The sequence below is a fragment of the Callospermophilus lateralis genome, chromosome 11, assembly GCF_048772815.1.
Source record: "Callospermophilus lateralis isolate mCalLat2 chromosome 11, mCalLat2.hap1, whole genome shotgun sequence".
NCBI classification, from domain to species: Eukaryota; Metazoa; Chordata; class Mammalia; order Rodentia; family Sciuridae; genus Callospermophilus; species Callospermophilus lateralis.
This window is the reverse complement of record NC_135315.1, coordinates 92,424,315-92,442,313: the sequence shown is the minus strand read 5'-3', so window position 1 is coordinate 92,442,313 and position 17,999 is coordinate 92,424,315.

Below are 17,999 nucleotides of genomic sequence, written 5' to 3'. Positions count from 1 at the left end.
GAGTTCTTTATTGTGGTGGTGTCTGATTGACCAGGAAAATGATCTGGGAAGTATCACAGGAGAAGGTTTTTATATCTCTTTGCTATGCTGTTTAAATCTAATAGGGTCTCTGGGTCTGCAAGCTGCCTTGTTGGTGTACAGTGATTTGATCATGCAGTAGTAGCTAAGGATGTCATCTTCTGCCTTCAGGAACATGGGGCAGGAGCCAGGAGTGGGTTTCAAAATAGAGAGTTCAAGAGGGTGTGAAACTGTTAAAAGGAAGGGTGGGGTTGGGTGTTCAGCCTACCAGGCAAGAAAGCAAGTGCTAAGAAAGAGTGGGGGCTGGGTATTCAGTTTACCCTGAAGCTAACATTTATGCAGCCTTCCCCACAGCCAACAGTAGGTGTAGCTTGTATGCTCTGGGCTGGGTAGGCATGCCTCCTCTGTGCTCCCATCTCCATGGCCATGCCCCATCATCATCTTCAACATACTGTGTGGACACTGTTTGACCTTGAACATGTTATTTAATCTTCTCTCAACTTCCATTTCCTTCTCTGAAAAATAAGGTTATAATAGCAGCCACATAATAGTGTCAATGTGCACTTGATGGTGTGGCCCTTATAACATCCTCGGCTTGGTGCCTTTGACAGAATGAGCAGGCAGGAAGTATTAGCCCATGTTGGAATTCTTGGTCTTGAGGCTCATTGCAGAATTTGTTAGAGACCTAATTTTGCCCACACCTATGATTTTCAGAGAACTCAGATAGCACCTCAATGATTCAGGCAGTTGTTCTACTGGTGTTGATAAAATATTAATGCTGGCTTTCTCTTGACGCTGTCAATTGGCCCAAAACATTTGTGGGTTGGGGACCCAACAGGTTTATGAATAAAGCTAGGGATACCTTTCCACAGTGGCACCAAGTTAGAAAGTTAAATCTTAAAGTACTAGAAAAGTTTTCATGGGCTTTATTTTTAATTGCTGATGCTTGCTTGTCTGTTCTGTTATTCACTGGCTGAATAAGGAGTTTATTTCCTGTGTTTAAAAATCTGTTATTGATAACCAACTGTATGAATATCATCCCAAGAAGACTTCCCTGACATGTTACCGAAAATCAGCCACAGCCCAGACTGTGTTCACTTATCCTACTCTTTTGGCTCACTGGTAGAGTGCTCACCTAGAATGTGTGAGGCACTGGATTTGATTGTCAGCACCACATATAAATTAATTAATTAGTTAATTGTCCAAGGACTACTAAAAAGTTATTTAAAAAATAATTCATTGAGTGATCAAGGAAAGACTTGGGAAACATTGTTACATCCAGTTCTTTCCAGAACTGTGTCTAAGAAAGCAGCCTTAAGTTCCTCTGAGAAGCGAAGAAAATGAGAAGAAGGGGCCTTAGATGCTCTGGTTTATTCATTTGGACTTTTTTTTTCATCCCTCTGTCTCTTCACATGGCCTTATTCCAAGTTTCCCAACAGCAGAATCCACATCTGTCTGAAATGTAGGCAGAGAATGAAATCTAGGATGGCACATGGTAGAGTCTACATCTTCTAGAACCAGACCCTGATAAGAGGGGTGGAATGCAGGGAAAATGCTTAGGATAGTCTTGAAAATTCTGGGAGTGAGATAGGGAAGTAGGGCAGTGGAGGAAAGGATGTGCCATCAGTAAGTTAGCCCTGTGTGCAGCTGAAGCCCAGTCCTGGGGTAGACCAAGGGAATCAGTTTGAACACACACCTCATTGTCCTGCTAGAGGGATTTGGGATACTTGTGCCTCAAACTTTGCTAAGCATTGTTTGGGAGTGATGCAAATTACAGATGCTGAAAGCTGCAGGTCAGCACATAGGGGAGCAGTAGGTGCCAAGGTCATAGGGGTGGGAAACCACAGGGTGGTGCTGCAGTAAATAGGAAATGAATAAATAAATGAATGTTGTTCAAGGTACTGCTACATACCAGGTGCCATGTAGCTATTAAGTCTATGTGAATTTCCAAGCCTTTGAAAGGATGGAAGATACAGGGCTCAGAGAGGTTAAGTAAGAAGCCAGCAAGAAACAGTGTCTGGATTTGGGCCAAGTCTCATCTGGCTTCAATGCTCACCATCTCTCTGTTTTGTAATATTCACTGATGGGACACAAGAGTGGCATGGATATCCTCGGCTGGAAAGCTGAGAAAAGGCACCTACTTTTCCTGTTGATCCTTCTTATCCTACTCTCTCGTCCCTGGTGTAAGGCCTGGGTCTTCTCAACCTTGTCCCAAAGTCAAGGCTATGGACCCCTTTGCCCTGACGTCACCCCAAACCCTTAGAACTCCACCGCAACCACACTTTTCTTTAAGATTTCAGGACATTGGAGTCTAACAGATCTGAGTTCAAATTCTTAAGTTCCACTACTTAGCCATGTGATCTTAAGCAAGTTAGGTATGTTTCTCTGTACTTCAGTTCCCCCCCCCCAAAAAAAAGTTAGTCAATGCCAACCAACTCACAGGATAGCTGTGAGTAATAAGGAAGATGATGGTGATACATAGTAGGTCCTCAAGAAGTGGTCACCATGATGATCCTAATGGAATCATGCTTAGTTTATGAGTTGCTACCTGATTTTCCTGTTCCCAAAACTGCCCCCTCCAACCATTCTCCTCTTAGCATCAGCAGTCATCATGTAGGGTTTAGGCACTTAGCTCTCAGGAAATGTCTTCCTGAGCTCAAGTCCTGGCTGTACCAGTGACAAGTAGGTGAAAACTAATATCGCAATCTACTAACATGGGTTGTTTCTTATATTCAAAATGTTAGAACCAGAAATGTTTTGCGTTTCAGAGTTTGGAATATTAGCATGTACCCAATGAGATTCCAAATATGGCATTTTCAGGTAAATGGACGGAGCTGAAGAATATTATGCTAACCAAAGTAAGCCAATCCCCAAAAATCAAAGGCCAAATTTTCTCTCTGATAAGTGAATACTGATCCATAATGGTGGGGGGAGAATTCATGGGAAAACATGGAGAAACTTTGATGGGGTAAAGGGGAGGGAGATGTGGGGAGAGGGCATGGGGACAGGAAAGATGGTGGAATGAGATGGACGTCATTATCCTAAGTACATGTATGACTGCACATATGGTGTGACTCTACATCACGTACAACCAGAGAAATGAAATGTTGTACTGCAATTGTGTACAATGAATCAAAATGCATTCTGTTGTCATCTGTACTTAATTAAAATAAGATGATTACATTAAAAACTCATTTAAAATATTTTTTTCATAGACTCATTTTATGCATAGACCCAAAATAAGTGCATATTATATATTTGGTGCACATCCTTTAGGACTTCACATAAAGTGTGAAGTTTTTTACTTGTGGCATTATTTCAGTGTTCAAAAGTTTTAGATTTTGGAGCATTTTGAATTTTCAGATTGGGGACATTTAATTGGTATACTATTGATCAAGTTGGGCAAGGCTGGAGCAATGCTGGGCATGCCATAGTGGTGAAGTGTTGCTGTTTACACAAGTGTTTAGCTCACCATATTTGTTGTCATTAGCATCATTGATATTAACTAAAATTTCTTCTTTATATCTGAAAACATTTATTAAATATCCACTTGTGCCAATTACTGCATGGAGTGCTGGAGAAAACAGGGTCCCTGACCCAAAGGGGGTGAATGCACAGCAGGTGAATGCACAGCCCTGGGGGGTGAGAGGGACTGAAATATGTTGTTTTTACATACAGGGAAGAGGCCAGAAGGTCCATCCAGGACACGCCATCTTGAGGCCTCTGCTGTCTCCTCTGCCCAGATTTTTTTTTCTTCTTTTTTTTTCAAATTTAGAAGGGTTAAAATAAAAAGAAAACTGATTTTATTTTTTAATTTCTTCTTTTTAGATATACATGACAGTAGAGGGTATTCTGACATAGTACACATACATAGAGAATAACTCATTCTAATTAGGATGCCATTTTTAAAAATTTTTTATTATTAGTTGTTCAAAACATTACATAGCTCTTGACATATCATATTTAATGCATTTGATTCAAGTGGGTTATGAACTCCCATTTTTACCCCATGTACAGATAGGAGAATCACATTGGTTACACATCCTTTTTTTACATACTGCCATACTAGTGTCTGTTGTATTCTGCTGCCTTTCCTATCCTCTACTATCCCCCTTCCATCCCATCTTCTCTGTCTACCCCATCTATTGTAATTTCATTTCTCCCCCTTGTTTTTTCCCTTTCCCCTACTTCCTCTTATATGTAATTTTGTATAACAATGAGAGTCTCCTTCCATTTCCATGCAATTTCCCTTCTCTCTCCCTTTCCCTCCCACCTCTCATTCCTGTTTAATGTTAATCTTCTTCTCATGCTCTTCCTCCCTGCTCTGTTCTTAGTTGTTCTCCTTATATTAAAGAAGACATTTGGCATTTGTTTTTTAGGGATTGGCTAGCTTCACTTAGCATAATCTGCTCTAATGCCATCCATTTCCCTGCTAATTCAGTGATTTTGCCATTTTTTAGTGCAGAATAATACTCCATTGTGTATAAGTGTCTCATTTTATTATCAATTCATCTATTGAAGGGCATCTAGGTTGGTTCCACAGTCTAGCTATTGTGAATTGTGCTGCTATGAACATCGAAGTAGCAGTATCCCTATAGTATGCTCTTTTAAGGTCTTTAGGGAATAGTCCGAGAATGGGAATAGCTAGGTCAAATGGTGGTTCCATTCCCAGCTTTCCAAGGAATCTCCATACTGCTTTCCAAATTGGCCACACCAATTTGTAGTCCCACCAGCAATGTACAAGTGTACCCTTTTCCCCATATCCTCGCCAGCACTTGGATGGCTGCCAGTCTTACTGGAGTGAGATGGTATCTTAGAGTGGTTTTGATTTGCATGTCTCTGACTGCTAGAGATGGTGAGCATTTTTTCATGTACTTGTTGATTGATTGTATGTCCTCCTGTGAGAAGTGTCTGTTCAGGTCCTTGGCCCATTTGTTGATTGGGTTATTTGTTTTCTTATTGTTTATTTTTTTGAGTTCTTTGTATACTCTGGATATTAGGGCTCTATCTGAAGTGTGAGGATGCCATTTTTGAGGCTATACATGATGTGGAGTTTCACTGGTCATGTATTCACATATGAGCATCGGAAACCTATGTCTTATTCATTCTACTGTCTTTTCGGTTCCTATCTCCTTGCCCTTCCCTAGAATCCAAGTGTTTGTGCCAGTTCCCTAAGCCCTAATTCCCACAGAACAAAGAGGACATAGGTTGGATTATAGAAAGGGGAATCCCAAACCTTTAGAAACTAAATTTCAGATAATGTTTCATAAGTTGTTAGTATCTTCATTGTACTGGACAATAACTATGCCTACCCTTTCCTCTAAATGGATGCAGTATTTCTATCTTCCCAAATCTTTTTCTTTCAAACAGCCTTGAAAAGATAGGATGTAGAAAAGCAAGCAGTGCTATCACCAGCAAGACACACAGAAGTGCAAGAGACATGGGGTCTTCCTACAGATATATATGGAAAGATTAGTGGGTGGACAGGTAGGTTGGTAGGTGGATGGATGGATGGACAAGCTGGTAGATAGAGGGAGAGAGGAGAGCTGGACAGATGGCCTGGTAGATTGAAGGAGGAATGGATGTTTGGATGAATGGATGGGTGGACAGACAGATGAGCTGGTAGATGGAAGGAGGGATGATGGATGGACAGCTGAGCTGGCGAATGGCTGGATGGGTTGCTGGATAGGAATATCAGAGGATTAAATGTGGCAAGGCAATGCTATCTACTTGTATTCCTCAGAGTCCTAAGTGTTCCAGGTGCTCCCAGGGAAGAACAGAACAGGCAGGGAGGCCTCTCATCCCCTTCATTATGATTCTCTCATAGTTCCTTTTTTCACCTACTTTAAACAACAATTTTGCATACAGTCCCCTTGGAAATCATTAAAAATCCTTCATTTGGTCTTTACTGGTGTGGAGAAGTGACTCTGAAATTTGAAAGTGCATACGAATCATTGGAGGCATCTTAAAGCCCAGTTTGCCGGGCTTCACCTTTGAGTTACTGATTCAGTAGACTTAGGAAAGGTGCATCATATTTGCATTTGTAACAAATCTCCCAATGCTGTTGGTGCTGCTATTCTGGGGACCACAGTTTAAGAACAACTAGTGTAAATTGTCCTAATTTATATTTCCATTCAATTGGATTAATTAATTATTGAATAATTAATTATTGAATCCCAGCAATGTACTAACAAATGGCGAGCACTGAGATAGATTCAGACCTGGCTTCTAATCTCAAAATAGAAAGAAGAATTCCTCCAAATATAATAGCAATAATTGGAGAAGGAGTTAGCCTTGGTTGAACATCTTCTATGGACCAAATATTCTGCCATGAGCTTTATGTGTCGATCTCATATAATTGGCATAGTCTTATGAAGTAGAAAATGAAGCTCAGAAAGAATAATTAACTTATCTAAGGTCATGCCTAGCAAGCAGCAGAGCCCAGGTCCCTTCCTAAGCTTTTACATTACATAGTATACCTCATTTCCTCCCCACTTTCACACAATTAGAGAAGAGTATAAGACAGTTTGCTCAAGTGTCTGTCTGAATAAATCAAATATCAGAGCATATAAAGCTAAGAGAGTTCAGGGCTGTCACGCTGTGGGGAATTCTTTGGATTTCTCATTAAAGTTTGAACAGACAGGGTGAGCCCATCAGTATCCTTTTCCATAGCTTCAGGTGGTGTAGACAGCAAAGCATCAGCATGCTTGTGTCACTGCTAATGGATTGTAAACCTGGCTGACATCACCATTAAGCCTTGTTGTTCTAGGAGCCAGAATCCTGCCAGGGCATGTCTGCTGCCCCCAGCCCCAAGCACTATGCTAGGCACAAGGTCCCACCAGAAGAAAGGAAGGGTGTGAGTAGTTAAATGGATGATAGAAGATGCCACAGAGAAGTCCCAGAGAAGCTATGAAAACTGAGGAAGGCAGATCCCCACAAAAAGCAGAGTAGCCATGAATGGCAGGAGACATTCAGGAACAAACACAACATTCCCCAGCCTTGCCTCTCAGCCCCCAGGAAGCCACTGTAGAACCCAAAGCAACCTAGAAAAGAGGAGGAACTGGGCTCTTGTGCAACCCTTTACTTTTCTAAATATGGGAAAACATAGTTACAGAGAGGCAGCATTCTTGCTCAAGGTCAGAGAGCAGATGGAGGACAGAGCCAAAGAAAAGTCAAGTTTTTTGATTCTGGTTTTATAGCTTTCCCAAATACCAAGCTGGAATTTTCCTACCCCTCCCTTGATAATACATCTGCTTTGCTGTCTCCTGGAGACTGGTCTCAGAATTTTCATGATTCTTAAGAATAAACCAACATTGTGTCATATTTTTCACTCTAATTTGTTATATATGACAATATAATGTATTACATTTCATATTATACATATAGAGCACAATTTTTCATATCTCTAGTTGAACACAAAGTAGAGTCACACCATTCATGATTTCATACATGTGCTTAGGGTAATGAAGTTCATCACATCCCACCGGCTTTCCTATCCCCATGCCCCTTTGTTTCCCCTCCCTCCACTTTGCTCTATCTAGAGTTGTCCAATCCTCCCATACCCATTATAAATCAGCATCCTTATATCAGAGAAAACATTCATCATTTGTTTTTTTGGGATTGGCTAACTTTACATAGCATATCTTCTCCAACACCATCTATTTACTGCAAATACCATGATTTTATTCTCCTTTAATGCTAAATAGTATCCCATTGTGAATATATACCACATTTTCTTTATCCATTCATCAATTGGTTGGTTCAACCATTTAGCTATTGTGAATTGTGCTGCTAAAAACATTGATGTGGCTGTCTCCCTGTAGTATGCTGTTTTTAAGTCCTTTGGGTATAGACCAAGGAGTGGATTAGCTGGGTCAAATGGGTATAGACCAAGGAGTCTCCATACTGCTTTCCATATTGAATGCACCAATTTGAAGTCCCACCAGCAATGTATGAGTGTATCTTTTACCCCACATCCTCATTAACACTTATTATTGTTTGTAGTCTTCATCGTTGCCATTCTGACTGGAGTGAGATGAAGTAGTTTTTATTTGCATTTCTCTAATTGGAAGAAATGTTGAAAATTTTTCATATATTTATTGATTGTTTGTATATCACCTTCTGAGAAGTGTCTGTTCAGTTCTTTGGCCCATCTCTTGATTGGGTTATTTGTTTTTTTTTTTTGTTGTTGTTGTTTGTTTTTAGTTAAGATTTTTGAGTTCTTTATAAATCCTTGAGATTAAACATCTATCTGATGTTTGTATAGTAAAAATTTTCCTCCCAAACGTAGGCTGTCTATTCACCTCACTGATGATGATGATGATGATGATGATTATTATTATTATTATTTTTGCTGAGAAGAAGCTTTCTTGTTTGAAACCATCTCATTTGTTGATTCTTGATTTTAACTCTTGCACTATAGCAGTATTCTTAAGAAAGTTTGGGCCTAATCTGATGAAGATTTGACCCTACTTTTTCTTCTGATAAATACAGTGTCTTTGTTTAATTCCTAGGTTCTTGATTCACTTTGAGTTGAGTTTTGTGCATAGTAAGAGAGAGGGGTTTACTTTCATTTTGTTGCATATGGATTTCCAGTTTCCCCAGCACCATTTGTTGAAGAGGCAATCTTTTCTCCAATGTATGTTTTTGGCACCTTTTTCTAATATAAGATAACTGTATTTATGTGTGTTTGTCTCTGTTTCCTCTATTCTGTACCATTGGTCTACCAGTCTGTTTTGGTGCCAATACCATGCTTTTTTGTTACTATTGCTCTGTAGTATAGTTTAAGATCTGGTATAGTGATGCCACCTGCTTCACTCTTCTTGCTAAGGATTGCTTTAGCTATTTTGGGTCACTTACTTTTCTGTATGTGTCTTTGATGTGGTGGAGAGAGGCAGGATCATAAGAGATCTCCAATTTGGCACATGGAAGGGGAGGCAGGTCATTGAACTTCAAGTATTTGCAGATTAAAATAAAGTTCCAGCCCAGATCACTGGGATAATTTTACAAGCACAGAGCTGCCAACTTGTGACCAGAAGGCTCCTGTTTCCATTTTCACTGGATAGTTTCCTGAAAATGCAGCCAATCTAGATCAATAGATTCCAAATCTTTGGAGACAGCATACAGGACTTGGATTACCTTTCCTGGAAAATTCTTATACACCTGCCATTACAGGTAATTCTGAGTAAGATACCTCTTACCACTCAAGTGACACCACTCACTGAAGCTGAAATTTATTTCCTTGGTCAGAGCTCTCATAGTGAATGCTCAAGTGGTTTAATTTGGTGGAACACTTCCTTGGAAGCATGAGAGTATGAATGCCTTTAGGCAAACATGCACTCCACTCTGCCACAGACCCCCTACTCTTTGGAGTCTCCCATTCAATCCATTTCCCTTCTTCCCTAGAAGCACATACACTGAAGTTTCCAAAAAAGAATGGATACTGCACTAGTGGTACCTCTTTTTTCATTGTTGTATTTGATGAAGGTGAAGTTCACATAATATAGTTAAAGAAACATTTCTTTCTTTCTTTCTTTCTTTCTTTCTTTCTTTCTTTCTTTCTTTCTTTCTCTCTTTCTTTCTTCTGTGAACTGAACATAGGGCCATTTAACCACTTAACAACATCCCCAGCTCTTTTATTTTTTATTTTGAGACAGGGTCTTGCTAACTTGCTTAGGGCCTCGCTAAGCTTCTGAAGCTAGTCTCAAACTTGTGATTCTCCTGCTTCAACCTTCTAAGTCACTGTGACAGATACATATCAGCACACCCAGCTAAATTCCAACTGCTGTGCAGCTCCCACCTGTGTACAATTCTAAAACATTTTCATCACCCCAACAGGAATCTCGAGACCCATGTGTCCAGATGGAATCCTGTGCAATAATGTCCACTGAAGCACATTCCACAATAACCTATACATGAAAATGAACCCAATCATGGATCAATGAATGAGCAAATGTGGTCCCTCCATATTATGGAATATGATGAAACCATTAAAAAAATGGAACTCTGGCACCTGCAACAACAAAAGTGAACCTTGAAGACACACTGCTGATTCACAGAAGCCAAACACAAAAAGCTATGTACCATTGGTCCCTATTTAAAGGAAGTACCAGAATAGGCAACTTAGTAGATCAAATAGTGTTTGCCAAGGACTTAGGGAAGGGGAAAGGGGAAATATTACATGACCAACACACATTTTTAAAAAACTTTTAATATTTAAAAAATTTAAATGTATGAAAAATTTACAAAATAGTATACAGAGTTTCTTTGCACCCCCTAGCTTTCCCTCATGTTAATATTTTAATAACTATAATACCATGATCAAGATCAGGAAATTGGCAATGACATAATATTAACTCAATTGCAGACCCTTTGTGCATTGCATCACTTTCCCATTAATGTTCTTTTCTTACTACAGGGTCCTATCTAGGTTAAAGCATTACTTCTGGGGCTTTTTGCTCCTCTGATCTGTGACAGTCATCAGACTTCCCTTGTCACTTCTGTGCTTGACATGCCTGAAGATTACTGTTCATTTATTTTGTAAAATGTCATTCAGTTTGAGTTTGCTTGGTTTTCTCATGATGAGAGCAAGATGGAACCTGTTTCAAAATTTTCACTAATCCAATAGTTTTTTCTGTCAATAATTGGGAAATGTAGCTAGGGCTTTTATACATGACTTTGTGTATATTACTCTTTAGGACAAGACCATAGTAAGTATTTAAGGTAAAAAGTGTGTTGACTTTAAGGAAAAATATTAAGTAGTAATTTCATAGGTGATAGATGGTTCAAGAACACAGAAGTGGTAAGACCAGCTTGAGGTCATGGCCTTGGCTCATGTGATCTTCACAAGAACCCTATTGGATATTGTCAGTTTCTAATAGTAATAGTAGATACTATTATTGTTCCCCATTTTACAGATGGGGAACATAGATACAGAAATACTGAAGGTCTTCTCCAAGGCCACACAGCTGGTCATTTGCAGGGGAAGAATGTGAACCAAATTCATGAGATCTCAATTATGACATTCCACCATTGGCCTTCCATGCCCCCTCTGTGGTATTGGCTGACATGATGTCATTCTTGTTGTTCTCTGATTTTATTGAGGGCTGGAGATTACAGAGCTCTGCTGAGTGAGGCTCAGTGGAGTGGGAATGGTTACTTGGGGCCAAGGTTGGGGGTGTCTGCCAAGGGCTCAGCAGGTGCATGATGTAAGAAGAAATAAAGATCAAACCAGTTTGCACCACCTCAAAATGGGGTTGCAAAGGCAAGCCTATGGGACCCAAGATTGTGTGTCCCTCTGAATGGAGTGAAGGATGTATTCTTCTCAACTCTTCAGCAGGCCAGGACTGATTGACATCTGCAAAAAAAAAAAACTCCATTTAGAGAGTCTTCATTTTTGGGAAGCATTTTGGTGCCCCACCAAGGTAAGAGAAGAAGCAGATGGGGAGTCAAGGATATGCCTTCATTCTCAGCAGAGTTTACCCAGGGAATAAAGAGGTCAAGGTAGAGTCTCAGCTATGAGACACAAGCTGGGACAGCTGCTGTCAGTTTTGAAATCCCATTAAATGTTTGGATCCTAAAACCAGGCCGCAGTACTGAGCGCTGCTTACCCCTTCATCGAGCACTTCCAGAGTTGAGTTTCCTTTAACAAATATGTACCTAGCAAGAGTCCAGTGCCCCAGCAAGAAACAAAGATCCAGGAATGCTGATGGTGGCTGAGGGGACCTGAAAAGCAAGACCCCACCTTAGGAGCAGCTGTTGATAACATCTCAGCTGTTGCTAACATTCAGGCATACATATGAGAAAATCTTTTACTGTTTTCCGAAAGTCAGAAATTTATATCTTATGTGAAATCTCCAGTTTTTAAATGGCGGTAACCAATTTGGAGAAAAAGAAAATTCTTTTTTAATAGTGTTAACCCCCCAAAAAACTCAACTTTATGCCTCTGGGCTGTTATTTATAGATTCTGACCAGATCCTTTTGAAGCATGTACTATACTAAATCTGAAGCACTTTGTGCAGTACTGGATATAGATTGGGTTGTAATTGGACTTTCATTTAAAGTTGCCATTTTTGTAGATCACGAAATAGTGGAATTACAGCAATTTTGTAGGATTCAACCTGATATTATCACACTCACTTTATTGAAGTATTCTGTTTGATGCCACATTGAATTGTACTAAAGTATCATAGGCACTCAGAGGCAAAAGGGAACAGTGTTTTTCATAGTATTGTTCATACATGCATCACCTGCAGATCATAAAATGCAGAGTCCTGTGCATAGATCTGGGAGAGGCTTGAAGTGATGCTGGTGATTCTGGTCACTGGAACACACTTTGGGGAGCAAGGCACTCTACCACACCCTTTGCAGGTAATTTTTTAGATTTTTTAAGCGTCATCTAAGTTTTGTTACCCAAGAATGTAAAGTCTCATTTCTATGTCCTTCATTCATAGTGGGTGAAGTCATCACCTCCTTGCAGTAGGAGGAAGTAAAATTATTTCAGTCTCTCCCTTCTATAGTTGCTGGAGCTGCCCTCTACATGTTGCTCTCCAATTCTCCAAAATCCCCACCACTCCCTCTCAACTCCCACATGGGCTGCTTCATTCAACATTTAAAATAATACATTTTAATTTATGGTTCTCTAAAACACTAAAAATGTATAATAGAATTTTATCCATATGATAAAATTGACCATTTAAAAATTTACCTTGACCAATGACCAGAATCCTTTGGTCTTGTGATTTCTTCATTTTCCTTGTTCATGATCCTGAAGAGGTAGGTCATATTTGGAAGTTGTTCACCAGGAAAGGATGTGAGGCAATGCTTAACTGATTTGGCTTGTTTGGAATAATCAAGAAACAGTACAATAAGATAAAAAGAACATCTACCCTGAAGTGTGCAGCACACAACTGGAGATCAATGTTGCTGTCAAATATAGGACTTTTGATAAATTTTCTGATTTCATGGGTAGGTCAGGAAAAGAAGCTTGAAACCTGAATTCATGGTTCCTGAGTTTAATCCTAGTGCTGACCTTCTAAGAATGTCAGGGAAGTCCATTTCAATTCTGAATTGCATACTGTGAGGTTAATCCAGTGACTTCTGCCTCATAAAAGCAGTTATTGAGTGCTTATTAAAACTGTATTAATGCTACATAAATGCACATATGCACACCATGGAAAAAGAGTTGTACACATGATTCCAGGCTTCCTAGGGTTCCATGAACCCTATTGGAGGTCCACAGACTCCCTATTATGAAGATAATAGAAAATTACTTGGAATAGAACATGCCTAGATTCCCTTTAAGCTTCCAATTACAAGTTGTCACCTAAAATCAGACCAATTGAATTAAAAATATACAGTAGTACTTGAAAAGTGACAAAAGAAGAGATTTTGAATTCAGAACACCTTGGTGGAATCCCCACTGCTGACACTAGCTGTATGAGTTCCCATAGCCTGGATATAGATGTTGATCCTTGTTTCAACATCTATAAAATGGAAATAACAACATCAAATCCTTCAGATAGGATTTTTGCAAGAATCAAATGAGATCATTTAACAAGAACCCACAAAGTCAAATGTTCAAAGTACTAGGATGAACCATATGGAATTGGTGAAATTTCATTTGCAAAAATACTGGTTTCATATACTATAACCAAACTAACAAATATTTAATTCAGGATAATTGTGTGCATAACCCATCATATATTCAAAAATATTTACTTTTTACTTTCTAGGTGCTAACATCTTCTAAGGGTCAATTTATATGATTATTATATAGTACAATTGAAAGCAGACTTAAGATACCCTAGAGCTAAGAGTACAGTAATATACACTAGGCCAAATTCTGCCTGGATAACTGTTCTCCCACCTGTCCTTGATCCTTGTCCCCCCATCCATGCCAATTTGCACAAATGCCTTTTATCCAATATGAGAGTTTTGACCTTTTACTCAATCATGGCCCAGTTACATTTACTGTTACTATCAATATGTCTGATCTGTGAAGTTATTTCTGCTGTTACAGTTGTTTTTTCTATTTAATGTGTTCTGTCTTTGCTGAAATTCATTTGGACCTATGAAAATGTTGTGATTTATTACAGAGAATTTCCAAGATAAAAGAGCTGATATTATAACCACTTCTTTAAAGTAGTTATTTCTGCTTTTATTCCCTTCCCCAAGCACCTTTTTGGTGTCCTCTGGACTGAGATTTCCTGCCCCAGTGAGCACCCAGGGATGCAAGGCATGAGGGCAAACCCTGGGTTGAGTCTTTGGTCAATGCTGGACTGCAATTTGGAGGTGCTCTTCTTCTGTCCTCCTCAAAATAAAGACTCAGTCTTGTCATTAATGTTGACATTTACAGTTTATAAAGTACTCCTTACAACATCCATCCTGTTTGATACTCACAAAATCCTTGGGAACTAGTACTTATTACCTTTTCAATTTCACAAAAAAGATTGAAAGTAAGTTGTTAAATGGCTTGCCCAAGATCAAACAGCTAAGTGATGACCAAGGCTGGGGAATGAGCCAAAGAAAGTGTAGTCGCTGGATCCTTCTCACTCCTTAGAATTATGAAAGTAAAGCTATCCGGAAATGCTGACCCAATGAAATTATGTATTTCCAATCAAGGACAATTCAATCAGATGAATGTTGTTTATTCTTATTCCTTCCTTCACCCCACTATCCAGTTTACCCCCACTCAGGAACTGGCTTCACATGCCACTCACATGTGGAAGCCAGAAGCCAGGAAGTCACCCAAAATACCTCCCTTTTCCTCACCCAATATATCTACCTAGTTACCAAATCTCCTTGAATTACCCTTCTGAATCTCTCTTAAATCTACATACCCCTTGCCACGCACAATGGTACATGCCTGTTATCCCAGATTCTCAGGAGGATGAGGCACAAGAATGATAAATTCAAAGCCAGCCTCTAGCAATTTAGTGAGGTGTCCTGTATCTAAATAAAATATAAAAAGGGCTAGAGATATGGCTCAGTTGTTAAGTGCTTCTGGGTTCAACTCCCAGTACCATCCCCTCTCTCCATTCATCAACCTGGTCCTACGCACCACTGCCTCACATCTCTGGCCTTCCGTGGCCTCCTTCCTCTCAGCTGTGCTATCTCACAAGCTCAGCTCTTCCCCACCTGTCTCCTCCACCCTCCTCCTCTATATCCAGGCAGCTCTGTATCCTTACTCTTTCCTGAGTAGGCTTCCCATAGTCAACCTTGCTTTTCCCACCTTTTCTATTCAGCAGCAGCCATAATGATCTTAATTAAATCAAAATCTGACCACAGAATTTCTCTCAAAACCTTCCTTGACTTGCCCATTGCACAAGGAATAAAGTCCAAAATCTTTCATTGCTCTTGAAAGGCTGCGGGGTCCAGATCCCTCTAGCCACCCTCTAGCTTTATATCAAGGTGCTGACTTTCTTCCCTCACCTCATGATGACTGTGTCTCATGCCTCAGGATTCCTGCTTCCTCTCAGCTGTGCTATCTCACAAGCTCAGCTCTTCCTCACCTGTCTCCTCCACCCTCCTCCTCTATATCCAGGCAGCTCTGTATCCTTACTCTTTCCACCAGGAAGACACCTCCTGACTACCAGCATCCACCAGTAAATGGACATCATTTAAAAATGCTGCTAGTGCCATTCCCCCATTTGCAGAAATTAGGCCCAGGGTGGGCAGTGGCATGGTCAGAGCCATGGAGCAAGGAGGTAACATCAGACACTGGCCTATTTGGGCTCTGCCTTCCCACTGCCATGTACCCCCATAGTTAGCCTCTCATTTCTTTGCAGGAAGGTAAATGAAATAAATATACCCCAAACCACTGAAGTACTCAAATGAGGCTTGAGGCCAAGTATTGTTTCCATGGTATGTACTCTGGTGTACATACAGGATTTATTGAAAATCCCAGCTCCAAAGGCAGAAACTCGGTTGGCAGGCTGTTCCAGCCAGCTTTGTTGCTCCATGAATGGTAACCCCCACTGTGACTAAGGTGAGATTCCTCCATGTGACTTCCAGGGACAGACCCCTTCAAGATGATATAGAAAGGCCCTTTGAAAAGGCAAGGTGGAACAGAAAGTATACTGAATTAAAATCCATGAAGCCCAAATCATTACATCTTGCATAACAATAATAGGAAAGCAATTTTTGTGAGCATTTACTCTGTGGTGTTGCTAAGTTCCCTGTGTCCTCTCTTTCATTGAGTCCTCCCAGTTACCCAGATGGGTGGTTACTACTAATGGCCCCATTTTACAGATAAGGAAACTGATGAATGCAGCAAACAAATAATTAACCCCAAAACACACAGAACCAGAAAGAACCTTAAGAAACTTTCTGGTGGCAGGACAGTGGCCTGAGAAGTTCCATTCATTCTAGACATTCACAAACTGGGAAAACTGGGTTGCCTATAGCAGCTTGATTGATTGATTTGTACAATGGGCACTGCGAAACCCAATCCTGGTCAGGATGATATTGAAATAGATTGTGAATAAGTATGTTCTGATGTAAAAATAATAGAGACAGTGTATTGTGGAATTGTTATTAAGAAATGGTGACTGCTCAGAATTCATAGATCAAATTGTATTCTATGTGTCTTTGTGTGTGTGTGTGTGTGTGTTTGTGTGTGTGTGTATGTTGTGCACGTGCACACATGCAAACACTGAATATCTCTTACTCCCAGTACTCTAGCATCATGCCAATTCCTCACAGGATCAAATTACTTTCTTAGTGCTAAGGCCTGAGAGATTAACAGCCCCTCTCTTTCCTAAGCACCATCCCAGTCTTATTCTAGAAGGTGGGAGAGAGAGAGAGAGAGAGAGAGAGAGAGAGAAACAAGTCCAGAGTAGCTCTAAAATGCTGAGCATGGCTGGGTGCAGGGTGGAGTATGTGGTTGCATTATATCTGTTTTCTTCACAAGCAAAGAACACAGAAGGCCAAATCCAATCTCTGTTCTCTGGCGAGGTCTGATCTAATGCAGCAAGTGGAATAAATAGATTTAGGTGTCTTGCCACTGCCCCCCCCCCCAAAAAAAAACCAAACCCCTTACCTTCAAGTTCCTTTTTCCCTAAAAGAATAAAGACCAGAACTGAACATGGACACCTGAGCATTCTGGAGTTCCCAGCTGTTGAAACAGCTGTTCCAACTAAGCAGCAAGCATCCTGCATGGATTTGGTTCCCAGAAATATAAAACAGGTTCTTCTCCCTCCCCCCGCCGCTGCCGCCGCCACTTTCTCGCTCGCTCCCGCTCCCTGGACGCGGCGGATGAGCCGGCCCCGCTGGGGAAGGCTCCGGGCGGCGGCGGGCGGCCGGGAGGAGGCTGCGTGCTCGGGGCTGGGGCTGCGAGCGGGGTGATTTTGTATTAAAATGAGGAGGAGGAAGAAGAGACAGTTACAGCGGCGGCGGCGGTTGCGGCGGCAGCAGCAGCAGGAGCAGCGGCGTAGAGGGCTGCAGCCCGGGTGGACGCGCGGAGCCGAGCTGGGCACAGCAGCGGCGGCGACAGCGGCCGGGATGAGTCAACTAATAATTTAATGGGGGCAGAGACGGCAGCGAGGGGGAGATCGACCGAGGGAGAGAGAGAGAGAGAAACAGCCCTGTCCGGGGACTCGCGCTCACACGCACGCACACACAAACACACACACACCTCTCCCAGTGCCACCCAGCAACAACCGGCCTCGTCACAACAACAACAGCAACAGCCGCCCTCTAGCCTGCCTGGGCCGTGCGTAAAAGCCTGGGCGACTCCAGAGGACGCTTCCCACCCCCCCTTTTGCATTTCGGGAAACTCCTGATCAGTTTGGTTGGGTTTCTGGGCTTCTTTCCCCCTCCACCCCCAAGTCCTAGTGCCATTGTGGTGTTCGTTGTTTACCTCGGACTCTGGCAGAGTGAGAGCTTGGAGACTTTTTTGGGGGAGGGGGCGGGGAGTTCGTCGCTGCCGAGGCGGTAGAGGTGGCTGGGGTCCCCTCTGATCTTCCTCCTCCTCCTCCCCC